At 40.8% G+C, this 9800-nt stretch overlaps 1 pseudogene; it reads right to left on the bottom strand.

Annotated features, from left to right (window-relative positions):
• Nucleotides 1–3261: 3261 nt before the first annotated feature.
• LOC126199821 (5S ribosomal RNA) lies at nucleotides 3262–3379 on the bottom strand (annotated as a pseudogene).
• Nucleotides 3380–9800: the final 6421 nt, after the last annotated feature.

The raw sequence follows: 9800 nt of genomic DNA, 5'->3' as shown, positions 1-9800 counted from the left end.
CTCCACTTTTTTGTGAAAATAAAATAAATACTTCTATAGTTTTCAATTAGTAAATGACGTGATTCATAAAAGGAACTACATGTCACCTGTTTTCCATGTCACAATACCTACTGAGTAGTATGTAGTTGTGTATCATTCTGTGTTTCTCAACATTCCACAAGTTACTCCCATTTGCAGCACTTCAGCCTCTAATATAAATCAGAGGGGCGTCCATCACCATTATTAATCTCACCTTACAACTAAACTACCTTCTGCTGGATGAACCGAAACTCTCGCGGAAGTTTCCTCAGGAGGTACTGAAAATATAGACCTTCAAATTTGGACATAGTGGCAAACAAAGTTAATGATCGTTAAGCAGATCCCATGACACCACTTAGTTGTCAACTCTTGGTGTTAGAATACTGTTTTAAAATCCAGTAACTGACACGCCAATAGCTGATACCTAACGCACACACACATTGTCAGACATTAGTGTTTCTATGAGGCAATTTCTCACAATTTTTCCATAACATGTAGATGTATGGTGCAGTTTCTTATAAATTTGCTGTAAGATGATAAATGGGGCAGTTTGTTACAATTTTGCTACAACACTGTGATGTATGAAGCTACTTGTTACAATTTTTGCTGTAACGTGGAGCATTTTGTTAGATTTTTGCTGTGACTTGGGTCGACTTGTTGCAATTTTGCTGTAAGTAGCGATGCATGGCGTGAAATGTTATTTTAGACTCTACTATGTTAAAGCTGAAGAGCGCAAATGTTTGGTACTGTAAGATAAAAGTAATACCCCAGAAAGGGGTCACTATAATGTTTAGCTTGTTGTGAAAGTGGGTAGTCTCATTTCTACCTACATGAATATCTATTACCACTGTTCAGATTACCACTGTTCAGCACGCTGTTTCACTGAAGTGTCATGTAATTTCCACTGTGTGACAGCATTGTTTATCATTGTCAGCAGCAAGTGACACATTATAGGGCGGGAGGTGGGACAGGAAGGAAAGAAACTCAGAGAAAAATATTCTAGATATTAAATTTATTATTACAGTTTTATCTAATACAATGATTTTAAATCCCATGTTTTTTCATTCAGTGGTTCTACATTCAATGTTTTTTACACATTCACTGTCTCGAATGTTTTTACATTTAATGTTTTTGCCGTCAATGTTTTCGACAAATTCACAATCTCAGCAATTATAGGAGATCACTAAATTTGCATCAACAAGTATATATCAGTCCAACTCAACTTGGGCAAGGAATATGTGAATTCACATCTGTTACAAACGTGGTAGTCACTTTAATTTAAAATCTATAATGTCAATTACAATCTACAATTTATATCTTTCACACACATTGTTCACATATTTATGTTATTTACACGTATTTAAATTAAATTCACGTCATTTACACAGACAGCAGTGAACTCAAATAACAATCAGCAATTACAATCAACAATTTACAAACGTTTCACAGGCATTTACATTATTTACATTTTTTATCATAAAATCAGTCGTCCTTTTTCGTATGATGGTGGCCCCAAGCCACTGTACTTACATCATAGGAAACTATCAAATATTTGTCGTCTTGTGCAGATAAAACAAGTTCATGTTGTTTAATAGTACAAATGTAGTGGCCTAAAGCTCTAGTAGCATGGAAAGAACGTAGAACCGCAACCCACCCGCAGCCACAGTCTGCTTTGCAGGCCACACCCCTGTCAGTACCGCAAATCAGCAGACACTGACACTTACGTACAGCTGCCAGCACTCATATAGAAAAGATATGGGAGTGAAACAGCCTTCATCGGCCAGCCTTCAGGTTTCCAGGTGACACAGAAACATGGTCGTTCTATATACTCAACACTGGCCCCTAGGTCTAGCGCCTCATCATTGCCACAGCTGGGCCCTAAGAGGCTGTACAACCTGTGGCGGCCATCACTGTACTTGCATGCATGCAGTGCGTGGTCTACATCGATGTTATCATTGTTTTCTTCAGTGATATCCAGTAGCACATGACACTTCTATGAGAGATATTTAAACAGTTGTGTGTGGCACAACTCACCCTTAGTTTTGAAAAGTGCAACTTCATATTACAAGAGGTCTGCTATTTAGGCCATATCATTGGGCAAGATGGGGTGTGAACCGACCCACAACTGGTACTGGCTACTTAGGATTCCCAACGCCAAGCACAGTGAAGGAATGACAGTCATATCCCAGGATTGTCAATTTCTGCAGCAGAAACATTCCAAAATTTGCAGAGGTAGCAAGATTCTTGACACATTTGTTAAAATAATGTAGTAAAGTTTATTGGACTCCAGGTAACAAAGTGACATTTGAGCGACTGAAAGAATTATTCGCCACCAGTCCCGTCATTGCCTTTTAAGAGTATCAAAAACAGTTTACATTCTCTTGTGACTCTAACAACCATGCTCGAGGCTGTGTTTTAAGTCCAGAGCTTGACAGGAAAGAGCACCCAATAGCATACGCTTGTAAGACAGCTCGATAAGACAGAAAAAAATATTCAACTACTGAAAAAAAGATAATTTGCTGCGTTATCTGTAAGGGCGACATAGCGCTAAAATGGCTTCTGGGACTAGGAAACCCAATTAGTCGTTTGACATGTTAGGCTTTACAGCTAAGCGAATTTCATTTTGAGGTTGTACACCATCCAGGAAAATCTCATGGGAATGCAGGCTGTTTGAGTGTTTCACATGCCGTAGATTGTATTGGAGTAAGCACGGAAGAATGGCGTGGAGCCCAGCCTGCTGACCTGGTTTGTCAGCAGTTCATGAAGCAAACACAGTTCAGTTCTGAAATTCGAGTCGTGTACAAGGAAACAAGACGTGGTTGCCGCATAGTTGTACCTGCAAGTTTGCGTAATGAAGTACTGAGGTAGGCTCACGATTACACCGTGGACAACGCACCAAGAGTGCTGTGTCGCGGAAAATTTCTTATGGCCGAAAAGGAAACGAAACGTCGAGAACTGCATTCCTTGTGTTTAGAGAGCCAAGATTAGTCATCTGCAGATCCCATAACAAACATTATCTGAGGTGGATAGCACGAGCACTAGCACTCCGTCTTTAGGCCACAGGTGGCCCATCGCGACCATCCGACCGCCGTGTCATCCTCAGATGAGGATCCGGATATGAGGGGCGTGTGGACAGTGCACAGCTCTCCCGGACGTTATGATGGTTTTCTTTGACCGGAGCCGCTACTATTCGGTCGAGTAGCTCCTCAATTGGCATCACGAGGCCGAGTGCACCCCGAAAAATGGCAACAGCGCATGGCGGCCCGGATGGTCACCCATCCAAGCGCCGGCCACGCCCGACAGCGCTTAACTTCGGTGATCTGACGGGAACCGGTGTATCCACTGCGGCAAGGCCGTTGCTAACCGCGGTGGACAGACTATTATAAATTAGTGGAATGCAGTTCTATTGTCCCTTCGCACAAACATCAGCAGGGAATCGATATGTGTTAATTGCAATTTATTATTTTTCATGTTATTTGGCCATGATCGCCACACCAAACGAGCAGGCGCCCTTGGTGGCGCAGGCTTTTGTAATCAATGGTTACTGAAATTCAGAACACCAGAGACTGCGAACTTAATGACTCACTTATTGAACCAATTATGTGGGCTATTAGACACAAAAAAAAGTTACAAACTAGTGTGCTACAACAGCACACGAATGGCTGTACTAAAAGAGTTCACAGGATAGTGGGAAAAATATTATTACGTAAATAGTAGCCACGAAAATTGAGACACCGTCGTACTATTCGTCGTGGCCGCATAAAACTTGAAAATCGACGGTAACACGGATTTATAGCCATATAACGTAGTTTTCAGACGAAAAATGTCCTCCCATTTCGACTTACGCTAACTTATAATGGCAGTAAAGCTCACGATTTTGCTAAAACAATAAGACGTATCTTGCTCTAAAAAGGCAAGCAGGCACGCATAACAACAAAGTGAAAATGCGTAAGTACCATGTCGGACAGTGGGTAATGTTACCTACCCGTATATGCCGAAGGGAAGAGCTAAAAATTTGATTTCTGATTGCCAATGACCTTACCAGGTAGTCAAGATGGCATCTGCAGTTAATACCAAAGTACATCTCCCGACTCAAAGCTCAATTGTCCACATAAGAAGAATTCGTGCATGGTGAACCTGAAGGACTACCTAAATTACCAGCAGTTCCTTCTAAAGGGGAAAGGTAAGTGATTCGAGAAAATAAGAGAAAGAAAGGTAAACCTAGACAACTGAAGCATAATATAACAGCAGTTGTTTCCTCACACACATACTCTTTAAGACTATGAGGTGCCCTTACGAGCTAATCTTCCGTTTGCTCATTAGTTTCATGAGAGAGATCACGAGTGAGCGGAATGCAAACCCTCCTACTTAGGTAATAGATTAAAAGAATTTTCACGTTAAGTTTCATTTGCAATGTTAGAGGAGCCTTACCACACCAGAACATTCATTGTTTTGTTACATTTGTTGTTTCTGTGGAAGTAGTTGTGCAGTCTTGAAAGGAGAAGTAGGCTGACGGTAAACGAGAATGAGTGCATTTATATGTAAGACGATGAGATATTAAAGGAAGTATTGCTCTCTGCAGTGGGGTTACTGCAGTGCCGAACTGGGCAAGTCACTGTCTCTTCCACAAAACGATTACAAGAACCCCGTGAGTCATGCGAGCACACTGATTGCTCTGAGCAGCGCGTGACCGAGTGACCAGGGAGGTTATTACAAGTGATGTCTAATTCTTTGAAAAGATAGGGTGCCTCTGGCTATTCTCAGCACCGAAGCCGGTAGTCGTCACTAGCAACTGCTAGTAACAAGGTCATTTCTCTGTCGCACAGCGAATAGAACTGAATAGACAGGGATTCCTGATAAATGGTACACGATACTACATCTCTGGACATACTTTACAGTTACCTTCCACCATCACCGGAACCACCACACAAAAAACACAAATCTCCCAGCCAGACCTACGCTTCGAGATCTCCAACAAGGAAAACCTAACCTACTCAAGTGACAAGCTAGACCCGACCCTCCTTGCTTCCTTGGGCCAGATGATAGAGGCACAATATGTTCGTGTGACGTATAACACCTGTTCTATCATTAGAGTGGAATATAGGACCGAAAACTGCCACTAACTCATCATCATAGGAACTACAACATCAGTTGCCTGCATAATTATGATTTAAGTATTATTTGCTGCCATCTCAGATACAGAGTTGTCCAAATGCCAACCTTACTATCCTTCAATCTAAGGGTCCGAAGAAGTGATTCAAGCATAGTGAGTGAAGTTAAGTTGTGAAAAAGGGGAAGAACAAAGGTGAACCTACAAACTCTGTGCTTGAGCTTCACAAGAGTGAGATTGTTGCAATACTATTATTGTTACTACCACCACCACCACCATCATCAGCACCATTACCATCACCTCATTATTATTATTATTATTATTATTATTATTATTACTATTTATGGTATGTATATATATATATATATCCATTGCACAGTAGTATGTAAACAATGAAACACAAGAGGAATATGTAAGAGATCAGGTCTCAGTTGACCTTACAGACTGATCACAAGAGAGTCTATCCGTTTGAGTGTTGTTGGAGAGGCACCGATGATGTCCTTCCAGTCTCCACTGAAACATTTCTTGGGGAATTACTCTAAATTGTGGTCAATGATCTGATACATAATGTGCGTAATCTTATTTATATTTTAAAGCTACCTTATATACAGGATGTTCATTTTAACTTAAGACACTGAAATATCTCGAAAACTACATATCATATAAAAAAAGTTATAGCTCCAGTTTGTTTCGACGATATAAAGTCAGTTAGCAGTAGAAATATTTCTATTACTGATAAATAAGATATATGTTCAGTATTTAACAATCATTTTCTGAGCATAGCTGGTGAATTAAATAAAAATTTAGTTTCTACAGGGAATCATATAACTTTCTTTGCAAATACCTTTCCGAGATTGATGTCTGAAATACTCCTCTGTGACGCAGCCAAGAGAGAGATTGAGTCAATAATTAAATCACTTAAGACTAAGGACTCTCATGGTTATGATGGAGTGCCTAGCAGAATATTAAAGTACTGTGCTGCACTTGTTAGTCCTGTATTTAACTATATTTGTAATTTTTCCTTTAGGAATGGTCAGTTTCCTGAATGATTTAAGTACTCAGTAGTAGAGCCACTTTATAAAAAGGGATAAAGGGATAATGTAGATAATTTTAGACCTATTTATATGCCATCAGTGTTTGCTAAAGTTATTGAAAAGGCTATGTACGTAAGGAAAATTGATCATTTTATATCACACGATTTGCTCTCAAATGTACAATTCGGCTTTAGAAGTCATTTCACAACTGAAAAGGCTATATTTTCTTTTCTCTGTGAGGTATAGGATGGGTTAAACAAAAGGTTTCGAACGCTAGACATATTTTTTGATTTAACAAAGGCATTTGATTGTGTTGGTCACAAAATATTGGTCCAGAAGTTGGACCATTACGGAATATGGGGAGTAGCTCACAATTGGTTCACCTCCTACTTTAGCAACAGACAGCAAAAGGTCAATACTCACAATGTCGAGAATGACTGCGATGTAGGGTCTGAGTGGGGTACGGTCAATTGGGGGGTGCCCAGGTATCAGTGTTGGGGCCAACCCTGTTCCTTATTTATATAAATGATATGCTCACTAGTATTACAGATAGCTCAAAAATATTTCTGTTTGCTGATGACACTAGCTTGGTAATAAAGGATGTTGTATGCAACATTGGCTCGGTTTCAAACAGCGCAGTTCATGACCTAAGTTCATGGCTTGTAGAAAATAAACTAACGCTAAATCAAGGTAAGACTCAGTTTTTAGAGCTTCTAACACACAATCATCAAAATCTGACTTTTTAATGTCACAGAATGGGTATGTTATCAGTGAAACCGAACAGTTCAAATTTATAAATGTTCACATAGACAGTAAGCTGTCGTGAAAAGCCCACGTTCAGGATCTTGTTCAAAGACTTAATGCTGCCACTTGTACTATTCGAACGGTATGCAAAGTGAGTGATCGTTCGACACGTAATTAGTCTACTTTGCTTATTTCCATTTGCTTATGTCGTATGGTATTATATTTTGGGATAACTCTTCCTGTCTTAAAAGAATATTTTTGGCTCAGAACCGGCGGTTCGAGCAATAAGTGGTGTAAGTTCATGAACCTCTTGTCGATCCATGTTTACGAAACTAGGTATTTTGACATTGGCCTCTCAATATATATATTCCTTACTGTCATTTCTTGTTAACAATATTAGCATATTTCCAAGAATAAGCAGCTTTCACTCAGTTAATACTCAGCAGAAATGAAACCTGCATTTGGATCAGACTTCCTTAACTCTTGTGCAGAGAGGTGTGCAGTATACTGCCGCATTCATTTTCAATAAGCTACCACTCGAATTCAAGAATCTTAGCAGTAATCCACGCGCTTTCAAATCGAAACTGAAGAGTTTCCTCACGGCTCACTCCTATTCTGTCGAGGAGTTCCTTGAGAGATTAACCTGATTCTTGTTGTATTGCAGATTGCGTTTACTTAAACTTATGGACTGACTTTTTTTGGGTTCATAAACATTTATTCTTGTCTGTTATTACTTTGATGTTGTAATTTCATGTATTGACATGGTCCGTTGCCTTGGAGATTTGCTCCTGAATTTGGTCCTACGGAACTTGACGTGTAAATAAATAAATAAATATGTTTCCTGCACTGGAGTGTTAACAGCGTTTCATTCCACTTGACTAATATATCGGAAATCACAATGCTTTAATATTATAACAATTTAAATGCACAACCCTACAGTCTTACGTGTGTGTGTTCATGTCCTACAATCATTTCTCTTTCCTTCTTGGTGTGGAATCCAAACACTACAACAATTCTATAGAATTGATAGGGCAAGTGATTTTCGTAAAATGTTTCAAATTTCTTTCGACTGGAGTTTCACTATGCATCTATCACACATTTCTTATTCTCCTTAATCGTCTGTTATACTCAGATCAAAAAAATTTTCATCATCCCAGTTCCCAGAACTCCTGAAGATAGATGTTGAGTGTGGATATTGTATCACAGACACAGTCCCTTTGACTGTTCACAGATCTCACAAAACCTGCCCGAAGATTTAAACAACCACGTATGAGCTGCTCCTATTAGATGGATGGAGTTCGAATCATTCCGCCAGGAACGAGGTACAAGGCTCGTGTTGTCTGTAGTTCAACCATGCCTAGACGGTCAATACCGCGGTTCTATCGCGTCCGCATTGGTACTTTGGGCCACAAAGGGCTCTCAACAAGGGAAGTGTCCAGGCATCTCGGAGTGAACCAAAGCGTTGTTGTTCGGACATGGAGGAGATACAGGAACTGTCGATGACATGCTTCGCTCAGGGCACCCAAGGGCTACTACTGTAGTGGATGATCGCTACCTTCGGATTATGGCTCGGAGGAACCCTAACAGCAACGCCACCATGTTGAATAATGCTTTTCGTGCAGGCACAGTATGTCATGTTACGGCACAATCTGTGCGCAATACGCTGCATGATGTGCAACTTCACTCCTGGCGTCCATGGCGAGGTCCAACTTTGTAACCACGACACCATGCAGTGCAGTGCAGATGGGCCCAACAAAATGCCGAATGGCATCACGTTCTCTTCACCGATGAGTGTAGCATATGCCTTCAACCAGACAATCGTCGGAGACGTGTCTGGAGGCAACAGGCCGAACGCCTTAGACATACTGTCCAGCAAGTGGAGCAAGGTGGAGGTTCTCTGCTGTTTTAGTGTGGTATTGTGTAGGGCCATAACGGATGTACGATACGTGAATGTCATCCTCCGACCGATAGTGCAACCATATCGGCAGCATATTGGCGAGGCATTCGTCTTCATGGACGAGAATTCGCACCCCCATCGTGCACATGTTGTGAATGACTTCCTTCAGGATAACGATATCGCTCGACTAGAGTGGTCAGCATGTTCTCCAGACACGAACCCTATCGAACATGCCTAGGATAGATTGAAAAGGGCTGTCTACGAACTACGTGAACCACCAACCACTCCGAGGGATCTACGCCGAATCGCCCTTGAGGAGTGGGTCAATCTGGACCAACAGTGCCTTACTGAACTTGTGGATAATATGGCACGACGAATACAGGCATGCATCAGTGCAAGAGGATGTGCTACTTGGTATTAGAGGTACTGGTGTGTACTGCAATCTGGACCACCACCTCTGAAGGTCTCGCTGTATGGTGGTACAATATTCAATGTGTGATTTTCATGAGCAATAAAAAGGGCGGAAATGATGTTTATGTTTCTCTCTATTCCAATTTTCTGTGCAGGTTCCGGAACTCTCGGAATCTAGGTGATGCAAAACTTATTTTGATGTGTGTAGCACCGTAACACTCTCAAGCGTATCAGGCTTGTATAAAATATACACCTATAAGGACTGCTAAACTCCTCAGCAAGCATGCATCTAGAGATATCTGTGCAATTGAATGAGTGACGTGAGTAAGACTGGTACAGAACAGCCTTCACAGAACGGCAGCTACAATATTGGAATGAGAATACCGGTCTATATCACTAGCATAGGTCAGTACAGTTGTGAAAGACGTGTTACACAATTTGCAAAAGTAAAATATCGAAATGTACTGATCACGTGGAATTCATGTTGTGTTCCTTCAGGGGTCGTCGAATATAGGTGGTAGAGTACACTCCTACCTCTGGTTAGTTCCAAATTAAATCAAATAAATGTTGCAGGTGTTATGTCGGA

The sequence above is a fragment of the Schistocerca nitens genome, chromosome 8 (assembly GCF_023898315.1).
Source record: "Schistocerca nitens isolate TAMUIC-IGC-003100 chromosome 8, iqSchNite1.1, whole genome shotgun sequence".
NCBI lineage: Eukaryota > Metazoa > Arthropoda > Insecta > Orthoptera > Acrididae > Schistocerca > Schistocerca nitens.
This window is presented reverse-complemented; position numbering and strand designations above follow the sequence as displayed.